Genomic DNA, 10,202 nt, shown 5'->3' on the forward strand with positions numbered 1-10,202 from the left:
AACAGAGGCCTAACAATAAGCAGAGACAGCCCTCTGCTCACATACACACCAGGCAATTCAGAGACTCAGGTTATACAGAAGAAGGTTGTCTTTGTCTTGCTATGAACTGACTCCCCAGAGGAGCTTTCCATCTATTGACTGCTCTGTGAAATCCTATGAACTATGAACTTTCATTTCTACCCAGGAGAACTTTTATAGTCTTTTCTCCAATGCCTGATGAGGGTGTTTGTGCTCAAAAGCTTACAATTAAAGAATTTTTTTTGCCAAAATCATACTGGTTTAAGAAAAGATATCACCTCTACTATGAGTCCTGCTTGCCTCTTGTCAATGAAGTCACCCAGCAGTGGTGGTTACCTGATGAGACTGATCAAGCAGTTACCAAAGAGAGGGACTGGAAGGTTGGCAAAGGCCTGGAGATGGTCTAGTAGTAGTCTTCAAGCAAATTTTAGCAGCTTGAACGGAGAGAGTTGCTTATACCAGGACCCTGGCTGAGGCAAGGAAAACAGATGCATGCTGGGGGCTCCGAAGAGGCAAGTGAGCAAAAGGAAGCGCATTTAGGGAGTCTGCTGGTTTGCAATGGTCTGTAACCTCCTGCGCTTCGTCCTATAAGTGGAAGCAATGGTATGTTTAGAAACTCTGTGCAAAGCCCACATATAGCTGTGTGTGTGTTTGCTTCCACCTACCACATGCATCCTGAAGGTCCCATAATCTTGGTGAGCTTCTGGGAAAGGATGTCATTTAAACTACAGTGGGAGCCTGAAGAGTCAAGACACGATCCTGGAGACAGCTGGGCAGAACTGTGTGTTGCAGGTTTCAGGAGAGGATGGGAGATAAAGAACCTGTCCCCAAAAGCAAGCCAAGACAGGTGGGGTGCCTAGGCTTTCTCCAGACCCCAGACACTAAAGCCCCTGGGGATTCAGCGGCCAAGTCCCCTGACTGCACTCGGTGAGTGGCCAACAGGGGGCACCAAGCTGGAAGCCAACAGGGCACAATGCAAAAGTTCCCCCCCAAGAGCAGAAAACTCCCAGGCACAAGAGCTCCTCATCTGTGGTGCACTGGGAAATCAGTGGTGCCCAGGGACTAAGCGAGAGCAAGAAACAGCCTCTCCTCGGGCTACCTTACCAGACAGCTACTTGTGCCTAGCATTCAGCCACTGCACACGCATTCGTGACAGTAGCTCTCAGCACCATTCCTCACATGGCTCACCTGGGGGCTCACAGGCTTTGCTGACTGCAGCACAATGTGGGGATGGAGAACGAGTCTGCATATCAACTGCAGAGCTCCTGGCAAAGCAGGCAACACCATGTATGCACAGCAGCTCCTCGGGGGCTCAGCAAGGCCCGTGGGAATGAGATTCTAGGCATTCTTTCTCCTTTAATGTCTTGAAAGGGAAACAGTAAGAAAACCACTAAGCTAAACATCCAGGTAACTAAGGACCACATCCATGTAGGAAATCTGCAGCAGAAGTCTCCTGTGCATGTTCCATTTAGAGGATCACACAACAGATCAGTTAGCAGTTCAAACAGCTCAGCTGAGTGGTAGAGCCAAATCAGGGAAGCCAGGGTTTGAGTGTCAGCTCCACAAAGCCGGGCATATGTGGGTATCTCGCTGTACGCACTTATAAATAGATGCACACACAGGCCCCTGAAGCACACAGTGTACCCCAGGCCCAGTGTTCTCAGGACATCTATGCACACAAAAACAAACTGGGCATTCCCAGCAGAGGTAGGGGCAGGCCACATAACCCGAATCAAAGATGTCACCAGTCAAATTAGGGACTGAAATATCTCTCTGCAGGAAATAGCCTTTCTATTGGCATACAGTGCAAACCTCCAATCCTACAAGAGAATTTACAGCTGCACATCCCTACTGGCAGAACATGCAAACAACAGTCACATACTGCAAAGTGCAGTGCACTCTAGCAGGATGGTCCATGACTATGTGTATCTACAGAGGACCAAATCCTGCTTTCATGCCACTGTTTATAGCTCTTACCATAGAAAATATACGTCCCATGTATATCCAAATGCAGAATTCGGTCTGCAGGCTGGGTGCATTTGCTTAGTACCAACCATCAAGTCTCATCAGGGGCTTGATGAGTGATGCTTCTAGCCTCAGTAACCTGAAACAAGAAAAGAACTAGTAGGCCAGCCCAATGGCCCCCTGGCAGGAAAGACCCACATTCAGTCTGCTTTCCCAGAAGAGCTGAACTTTGAGGCTGTTCCTGTTTTTTACCCATGCCTCCCAGCCAGCCAGTCCTTGCAAGTTATGAGAGTCAAAGACTAAAGAGACTGACTGCACTCCAGAGAGGGTCAGTGCCTTGGCCAGGCCAGGAACCCTGGCTCTTCTTATAGGTTCATCTGATAGGTCTAAAGTATCTTGAGCTATGGAGTCCAGTTCCTTGGTCTGACTAATAAGCTAACTGGGCCAAGTGGTGCAAGGAAGCCAGGTCCACAAACAAGAGCTTAGGAAGTCATCCCTCACTAATACAAATTGCATACATCAGGCCCCTTTCCACTCTAGAGTCTGAAAAAGCAAATCACACATTATTTCATTAAATGAGCTCAATGGACTTTTAATTCGCTCAATGCCCCAAATGCCAGACAGAGTAAGGCTTATGCCTTACCTTGCCCCTTCTCTTCCCTGAAATACCACACCGACTGGCCCCACTCTGAGAGAGCACAGCCGGCGTTCCCACTGCGGCCCCCTGAAGCACAGAACGTGCTCACAGAAGCACAGGGAGGCACTGCTATTTAATCCGATAGCATGGGTTATAACGCCTTGTGTTGTCCTAAGTGCGATGTATTTCATCCCCGTTGGGAAATCGAATATTGATGAAGCCATTTGGCCAAACGTGCATGCTGGCCTCAAAAAGCATTTAGACATTTACAAACTAAACCTGCAGGTCACCCTGATGAGAGTTTTTTCCCCCTGTGCTCGTTAGGGAGCTCCCTGCTGCCCCTGATTGGGTCTTGCAAGTAATAACATAGGAGCCAATTTTCCCAGAGCTCTTCTCTCTGCACACGGAAAGGCAGTGCTCAATGTGCTCAGATCTGGATCCCTTCTGAAACTTCTGACTGCTTCACTCAGGAGTGTAAATGAGACAAACTACTGACCCCTTGAAAGTCTGCCTACCTCTATCCTCCAAAAGTTAATCTGGGTTAAAAGATCCTCACATATTTACCTATAGAGCAGCTGTTTCAGGTGACCTGTCCTTTAATCGCAGCACGTGAACAGCTATGGGGCAGGGAGGCAGAGCCATTATGCACCTAAACTTTTGCTCTGACCATTAGGTCTGCTACCTCCCAAGTCTGGCAGGGTTCAGTCCAGGTACTTAATGACAAAATCCAGGTCACGAAAACAACTGTGACAGTTGGCATTTATTGGCAGGTTTAGGGGAGAAGTCTACAGTGACTAAACTCCTGTTCAGCTGCGTTGGGGCCCCTCTGGGTCAGAGGTGATGTTGATCATTTCTGAATTAATGTCATGTAACTGCCTCATTGAGAAATAGGGAGACGCGGTACTTGGGCAGGGAATCTCACAGCTCACTTGCTGTAGCAGCAAAGGGGAGCAGCAGTATATATAAAACTTACTATGCCTGCTCCGTGTGTAAAGACACTTCCTCAGTCTACTGCTGTGTTCTTGTGACCCCCTTCCTTACACTAGTATTAAACTCACACATGTACAAAATCAAAGGCATATACTTGGCAAACCAACCAAAATCCTGAAGGGGCAAAAACAACTCCAGGAGAGGAGCCAAGGGGCAAAGATCACCAAGAAGGCTCCAGATTTGGCCCAAACAGACTAAAATGAGGGAAGTTTGAAAAGTATGAATAATGAATGATAAGAGGCAGACAGAATGAAAAGGGGAGGAGTGAACAGGAAAACACAGGTAACTGGCACACCGCTGAGCTCTAGACAGCAAACAAGGTCTCTGGCTTAGATCCTCCTAGCTGATACCCACCCCGTCAGTTCTCAAAGCATGACTCGGTTTTTTCCCCTGGACTCTAGTTTCACTCATCTGCACCCTCAGTACTGAGGCAAGGAGCAAACAGAAAGTTCACACAGTTCAGTCGCCTGTTGCATCTTGTCTCGAGCCTAGAATACAAGGCCTAGATCAGCTGGGGCTGCCAGTTCATGCTGTAGTGGTTCAGTGCCTGGCACGATAGGCCTTGGGTCCTGCAGGTACTGCTCAACAAGTAATAAATGACTACCAGTGTAACCCATCGACCGTCGCTGTTTCCGTATTACTCATAACTGGAGGGGTTTTTTAAGTCATGGCCACAGACTGAACACAATTCTTTTCAATGTACATAACAAAAGAAACAAGATTTTTTTTCCTCCTAAAAGATATTATTACAAGACAGGGAAGATTTCAAAACATGCCCAGATTGAGAAAACTGAAAGGCTTGTAAGGGCCAGGTAGGCTTTGTGTATAGAAACTCTCCTGCTCTGCATGCTGGCATTTGCACATGGGAAACATTTTCACAGGTGTCCCTGTAACACTGCAGTACACAGAGGCCTCTTTTGCCTTCCCACCACTGAGGCAGTTTGCTTACAACTTGCTGCATTTCACTCCATTTGGGAAGTCTGTTTGATTTCCTCGTTCCCATGGAGAAGCCTTCTGCTGTTGTATTTGGCTTTTCACCATTTCAGGGGAGGGTCTAAAAATCTCCTGAAAAAGCAATCGCTGTATGTTAAAAAGCAAAATTGCAGAAACATCCCTGCTTTATTTACACTTTGTAAACTACATGCTGCACCTAATTTGGGCTGAAAATCATCTGATCACAGCTTCATCTGCACTACACACAGCTCCTTCAAAGGGTAACTTCAGAAAAGGCCCCAGGCCACAACTTGGACAAAGGGAAGGGAAGATTAACTAGCTCTGGTCCATAGGTGGCCAGCACAAGCTAATACATTTTTAAAGTGAATTTAACAGGAAATTCAATGCAAAGCTTAATCAGCTTGAACCGAAGGACCATGAAAATTGCAAGAACCACTTTACACGAGGAGAATTCCTAGCATAGCATGCCAATTTCCATTTGTGCCCAATCTATCCCAGCCTCTTCTCCTGGCCCTGGAGTTCCTGGGAATTGCACAAAGTTCACTACAGTTTTACTGGATGTGAAGTGCACAGTCTTCATGCAGCCAGAAAGAGTTCTGTCGGTACAGTCAGCTGATACAGCACAGAGCATCCTGCAGTCTCTCTCCCACTTGCTGGGTAGTATGTGGCCTGAGCTGCCATACAGGGCTCGGCAAAGTGGCTCAAGCTGATGAGACAGGGCAGAAACAAAGCAATGATTAAACATGGCTAAGGAGTTTGACTCCAGGCCTGGCTCCCTGGTTGTAATGGTAACAGCACTCCCTAAAGGAAATAAGGCAAACAAAGTTCTTTGGAGAGATGTGAAATTTTTTATTAGACCAACTAAATCATTGGAAAAAAATATTCTTTGCAAGATTTCAAGCACAAACACCCTTCTTCAGGCATCCCTCCCTATGCCTGAAGTAGGGTGTTTGTGCCTGAAAGCTTGCAAAGAATAATTTTTCCAACTATTGGTCTAATAAAAGATACCACACCTACCCAAAGAACCTTGTCTGCCTATGTCCTTAGACCAACATGACAAGAACCCTAAAGGAAATAGTATATTTTCCATGTGGTTTTCAGTGGAGGTATGTGGGACACAAACTCTGCTCCAGGTAGGGCTGCAGAAACCAAGGGGTCACAGCTATTTTGCACAAAATAGGGCAAACCACTGAGCTGTCTGCAATGAAGGCACAGCCCAGCAAGGCAACAGGTTCCAGCAGCAGCAGCGCTCCTTCCAGATCTGCACAGAGGTGCTTTCTTTCAGAGGGGCTATTAGCCTGGGGCTCCTTCAGCACTTGTCTTGAGTGGGTGTTAGGAACACTTAGTGCTCATGACTGTTATCCCACTGTATATATAACAGTCATTCTGACTGAAATCATAATCACTGCTTGCTCTGAACTAAGCCAGCTGGTCTGATAACGGCCGAGATGTACAGCCCTGGCTACTGTCTTCCACACAGGAAAGCAGCCTGGTCCCTCCAGTGCCCTGGCACCAGGGGACTGCTCTATGTACACTTTCATTCTAAAAGCATGACCCATAATTTCCACCATGAGGTGCCCTGACCTGGTGAGAACCACCACCCCATGCAGACGGGGAGGTCAGAGACAGCAGGCAGCACTTCTTCTTCCCCAGGAGCAACTCGGCTAGACCAGGCTCTCACTTAACCACCATCGTTCCGCTGACTTCAGCCGAGCTCCTCCTCTGTCCTGGGGGAAGAAGCAAGAGCAGAATCAGACCCGGTCCGTGAGTCGGGACGGCTGTGCTCAGACAGTGGGAACTGACAAATCCTCCTCCACACGCAGGAGAGAGAATAGGAACCTGATTGAGATGCTGATCGGCTGCCTCATGTCTGCATGCACTTCAGCAATGCACAACAGGGCTTCCCTCTGCATGCTGCTCTGACTATGCTAGCCTCACGCACGCAGAGAGCTCAGATCCTGGAGCTTGCAATAGTGTGCACTGGGGCCCAGAACGTTCCTGCTGACTACAGGATTTCCTTGCTCTTAAACTGTGGGGAAATTAGGACGCAGCAATTGACTCTTGACTGTGGTCTATGCACGACCTCTTGACTAGACTTCAAGCGGTCTCCAGGTGGTGAATGTGGAAAGCAGAAGCAGCAGCAGCAGCAGCGCACTCCACAAACTGAAACAGGAACTGAGCTGTCTCACCATTCAGGGCTTCCTCACCGGAAGGGGCTTTTTGTTCCAGTGTGCTCAGTGCTGCTGCAGACAAGGAGTTCATAGCTTAGAAGCCACACAGGGAAAGAATTCCAAAAACACTAACAATATACTGTCCCTGTAATCAGCTACTGAACAGCCTGAGGCACTGGCTTGTATCCTAAGCTACCTTTTATTGCTCCCCTCTGCAGCAGTGGAAAAATTCTGTGCAAAGAATGTGCCATCCAGACTCAAGGGGAATATCCAGTCCCAAGGGGAACATCCATGTTCCCAGCATACCCTGGTCTCTCCCCCTTACGCTATGAGAAACCAGAGTTGCACAGCAGTGCTCCACCCCTGGGCTGCTCCACATTGCAATGGCATATGGGCCCTCTGGTTCCATGATGTCTAAAGGGAAATTCATACCATGTTCAACTACTGGGACTTCCCTTCCCAAGGCTGGGAAAGCTTCCGGGAGCTTGGACTGACTGGGTGGGGAACATGGGTAGACACAGAGAGATATAAAGAGCTCCTGAGACATTCCAGTAGCTTCTCCTTTATCAGTCCCTCATGTAGTTTGTGCTTCAGATCCCACGAAGCAGCCATCTCGCACTTCGGTTATAATTCTGAAAATTCCCAAAGGTGAAATGAGCTAAAGGTGAAGCTCTGCCTTGTCCTGATTTCAGAAAAGAGTGAGAAGAAGATAAAGGAAGCACCTTGCTCAGACCTGGTCCTAGAACAACCACGCAGGAGGCAATCAGACAAGTGCTAGCCTCAGCAGAAACTGGAAGGCCAGCTAACGTACCTGGCCCCAGGGGCTATGACCAAGCCTGAGCTCCCCCCAGCCCCTTGCAGGGGTATCAGGAGCGCGTTCTGGACTCTGCCCTTTTCAGCCAACGGGGACGTTTACAGCATTTGTTTATCTTTTTTTTTTAACCATGAATGTAAACAGGTTTAAACTTTTCAAGAACCCAAGCTTTGTAACTTGAAGCAGAACAGCCTGAAAGGGAAATGGACTAGGAGGAAGACCAAAGCGAACAGGACCAGAAGCACCCGTGGGACAAAGAGGTGTGTGTATAAAGTGCTTAGCAGTTCTTGGTAGCTACTGCAATGAAAGCGATAAACAGATACTCATTTGTGGATCTGCATGGCCCAAGCTTGGAGGAAACGCTGAAAAGCAAAAAGGCATAGTGATAAGCTCAGGGAAGTGGATTAGGACAAATCCTCAGGTGGCTCAAACAGGTGGTATCATTGGCTATGGTGGAAGTAGGCAAATTTACACCCCATGAATATCTAGACCATTAACTTTAACCTTTAGCCTTTAATTTAGTACCACAGCGGCAGTATTTTTAACATGTTCGCTTCTAAGTCTGTTCGACCTGGGATTTGTCTAGACTGCAGCCTGCGTGAGATGACTGTCCATCCTAGTCATTAATTTTCAAGGAAAAGTGTGTTGACAGCCCAGCCACCTGCTACACGGCTGCCGTGACAATAGAATCTGGTTCACTACCCCCCATTTTACGAGCCCCCTCCCCAATACAAGCAGCGTGGCACCACCCCTACAAATACAGTCCCATAGAGCAGATGCCTTGTCTTCCACTGAGAACTCAGAGGCCACGAAGAAGGAAGGGGTGCTCCGTTGCCAGGGCTGACTGCCATAGACAGCTCCGCTGTTCAGAAAGCTAGCTCACTGGCAATCTGCACCTCGCAGGGTTTAGAAAGTCCTCTTTCTACTAAATCACTATTTCTGCCAAACAATCACGAGAAATATAAGCCTTTACGGTGTTGCCATGGAGCCATGGAAGTGGAGGCTGGAAAGTGGATTCCTTTGACCAGAAACATTCACCAAAGGAGGCCTGTGCTGTGGCTCCCATGAAAGGACCTGGAGGATCTCAGTCCCCAGTGCGCAAGATGTTCACATCTCACCTGGCTCCTTTGTTGACAGTCTCAATAGAAACAACTCAATGGGTGATGGACTCACCATGGTCTCAGCTCCAGAGGCAGTCCTTCCTGGCATAGCCTGCCTAGCTACTGCAATGCTCTGGGCCTCCAAAACCGACAACCTAATACTGAATTCATACCCAAAAAATGGCACTTTATGCCAAGGCATTCCCTTCAGGCCTCCCACTGCTCCCTGCCCTTCCAACCAACAATGTGTCTCCTGAGTTGGTTTTGCCAGAACATAGAAGAAAGAAGAGAGAGCATCTATTATGGCTCCCTGAAGAGTCGAGTAGCAATAATCTACCAGAGATCCCTGAAAAGATCCAGGTCTTCTGAGCTTCTCCCGGCCCCCATCACCCACACAAGTATGATGCCTCTCATGTCACAGCGGTTCTGCCTCCAGAGTGGGGCTGGCAGACTCCACCTCCTCTCAGACCATTTGTTCTACTCTATGCACTGACCCAATGAGGGCCCTATGAATGGTCCCGCAGTGCTTCTTCTCCACGCTGTGGGCACATGGAGCATCTTCCAGGCAGGAACTCGAACTCAGCACTCCCTCCTACCAGAACACCACAGACCCTGTCTTTAAAAGGAAAAGCACAAAGCCTCAGCACTTTCTTTAAGAGACGCACAACTCCTGGATGTTCAACTAGGTAGAAGAGCAGCCCATTTAAAAACAATACAGCAACCAATTTCCAATGGCAGCCTTCAGTTTGCTCAAAATCACTGGAATCAGTGCCCGTAAGCCAAGAAGAAAAGTGTTCACCAGGCAGCCCTAACACAACTCCACTGACAAGCAATGCTTTCAGCTAAATACCTTAAAAGCTGGTCTCCTCAAAAAGAGGTTCTTTTGGGAATCAGTAAGGAGAGGAGGGGATTCCTGGGGGACCAGTGCTATTTTTAAGCTCTGCTGAGTTGTCAAATGAAAATCAGATCAAGTGGAGTTTCTTACTACAGAAAAGCTTTTGACATTGGAAAGGTTAATGTGGGATAGAAATCAGCCGTGTACACAAAGCTCCCTTTACCAGGGGCAGTAGGTTAGAACTTCAATTATTCACCTGTTGGAAAGATGCCTTTGGTTTACAGCTTAAAGCAAAGGAAGGGGTGGGCAGGAGCAAATCTCAGCAACCCAACACTCCCATGGTGCAGGCACTGGTATCCCACAGGGTTAAGTGTGAGAAATGCAGGGCTTGGAAATGGACTGACCTGTGGAGAAGTTCGGAAGGGAAGAAAAGGGGGGTCCTGCCTCAGATCCTCCTCCTCCCACCCCGTGCCCCCAGCTGCAATGGGAATTCTCTGCTCCTAGCAGCTGGGGTCTCACGACTGCAACTGACTGCTCCAGCAGCAAGCTACAGTCTGGATGTGTCAAGTTCACTGACGTGATAAAAGATGCCGCTGCCGCAATTCCAAGCAGCAGCCACCAAAACATCTGCCTCAGCCTCTCCTCTGACAAATGCTGGATTTAGCAATAACACCCCGACCCCCTTGCGAACAGCAGTCAGCCTATGGCCTGCCCTGGG

The 10,202-nt window shown here is 48.3% G+C and overlaps 1 long non-coding RNA gene across 2 annotated transcripts; it reads right to left on the minus strand.

Annotated features, from left to right (window-relative positions):
- Nucleotides 1-1,790: 1,790 nt before the first annotated feature.
- On the minus strand, nucleotides 1,791-9,840 carry LOC109309992. 2 transcript variants are annotated; one of them, XR_002101107.1, is made up of 3 exons: nucleotides 6,149-9,840; nucleotides 3,965-4,675; nucleotides 1,791-2,122 (listed from the first exon to the last, which is right to left on the minus strand). It is a non-coding gene; the product is annotated as an uncharacterized LOC109309992 (long non-coding RNA). The 2 variants fall into 2 exon arrangements; XR_002101106.1 differs by having other exon boundaries at nucleotides 3,965-5,270.
- Between the last annotated feature and the right edge of the window lie 362 nt (nucleotides 9,841-10,202).

The sequence above is a fragment of the Crocodylus porosus genome, unplaced genomic scaffold (assembly GCF_001723895.1).
Source record: "Crocodylus porosus isolate Cpor-Errol unplaced genomic scaffold, CroPor_comp1, whole genome shotgun sequence".
NCBI classification, from domain to species: Eukaryota; Metazoa; Chordata; order Crocodylia; family Crocodylidae; genus Crocodylus; species Crocodylus porosus.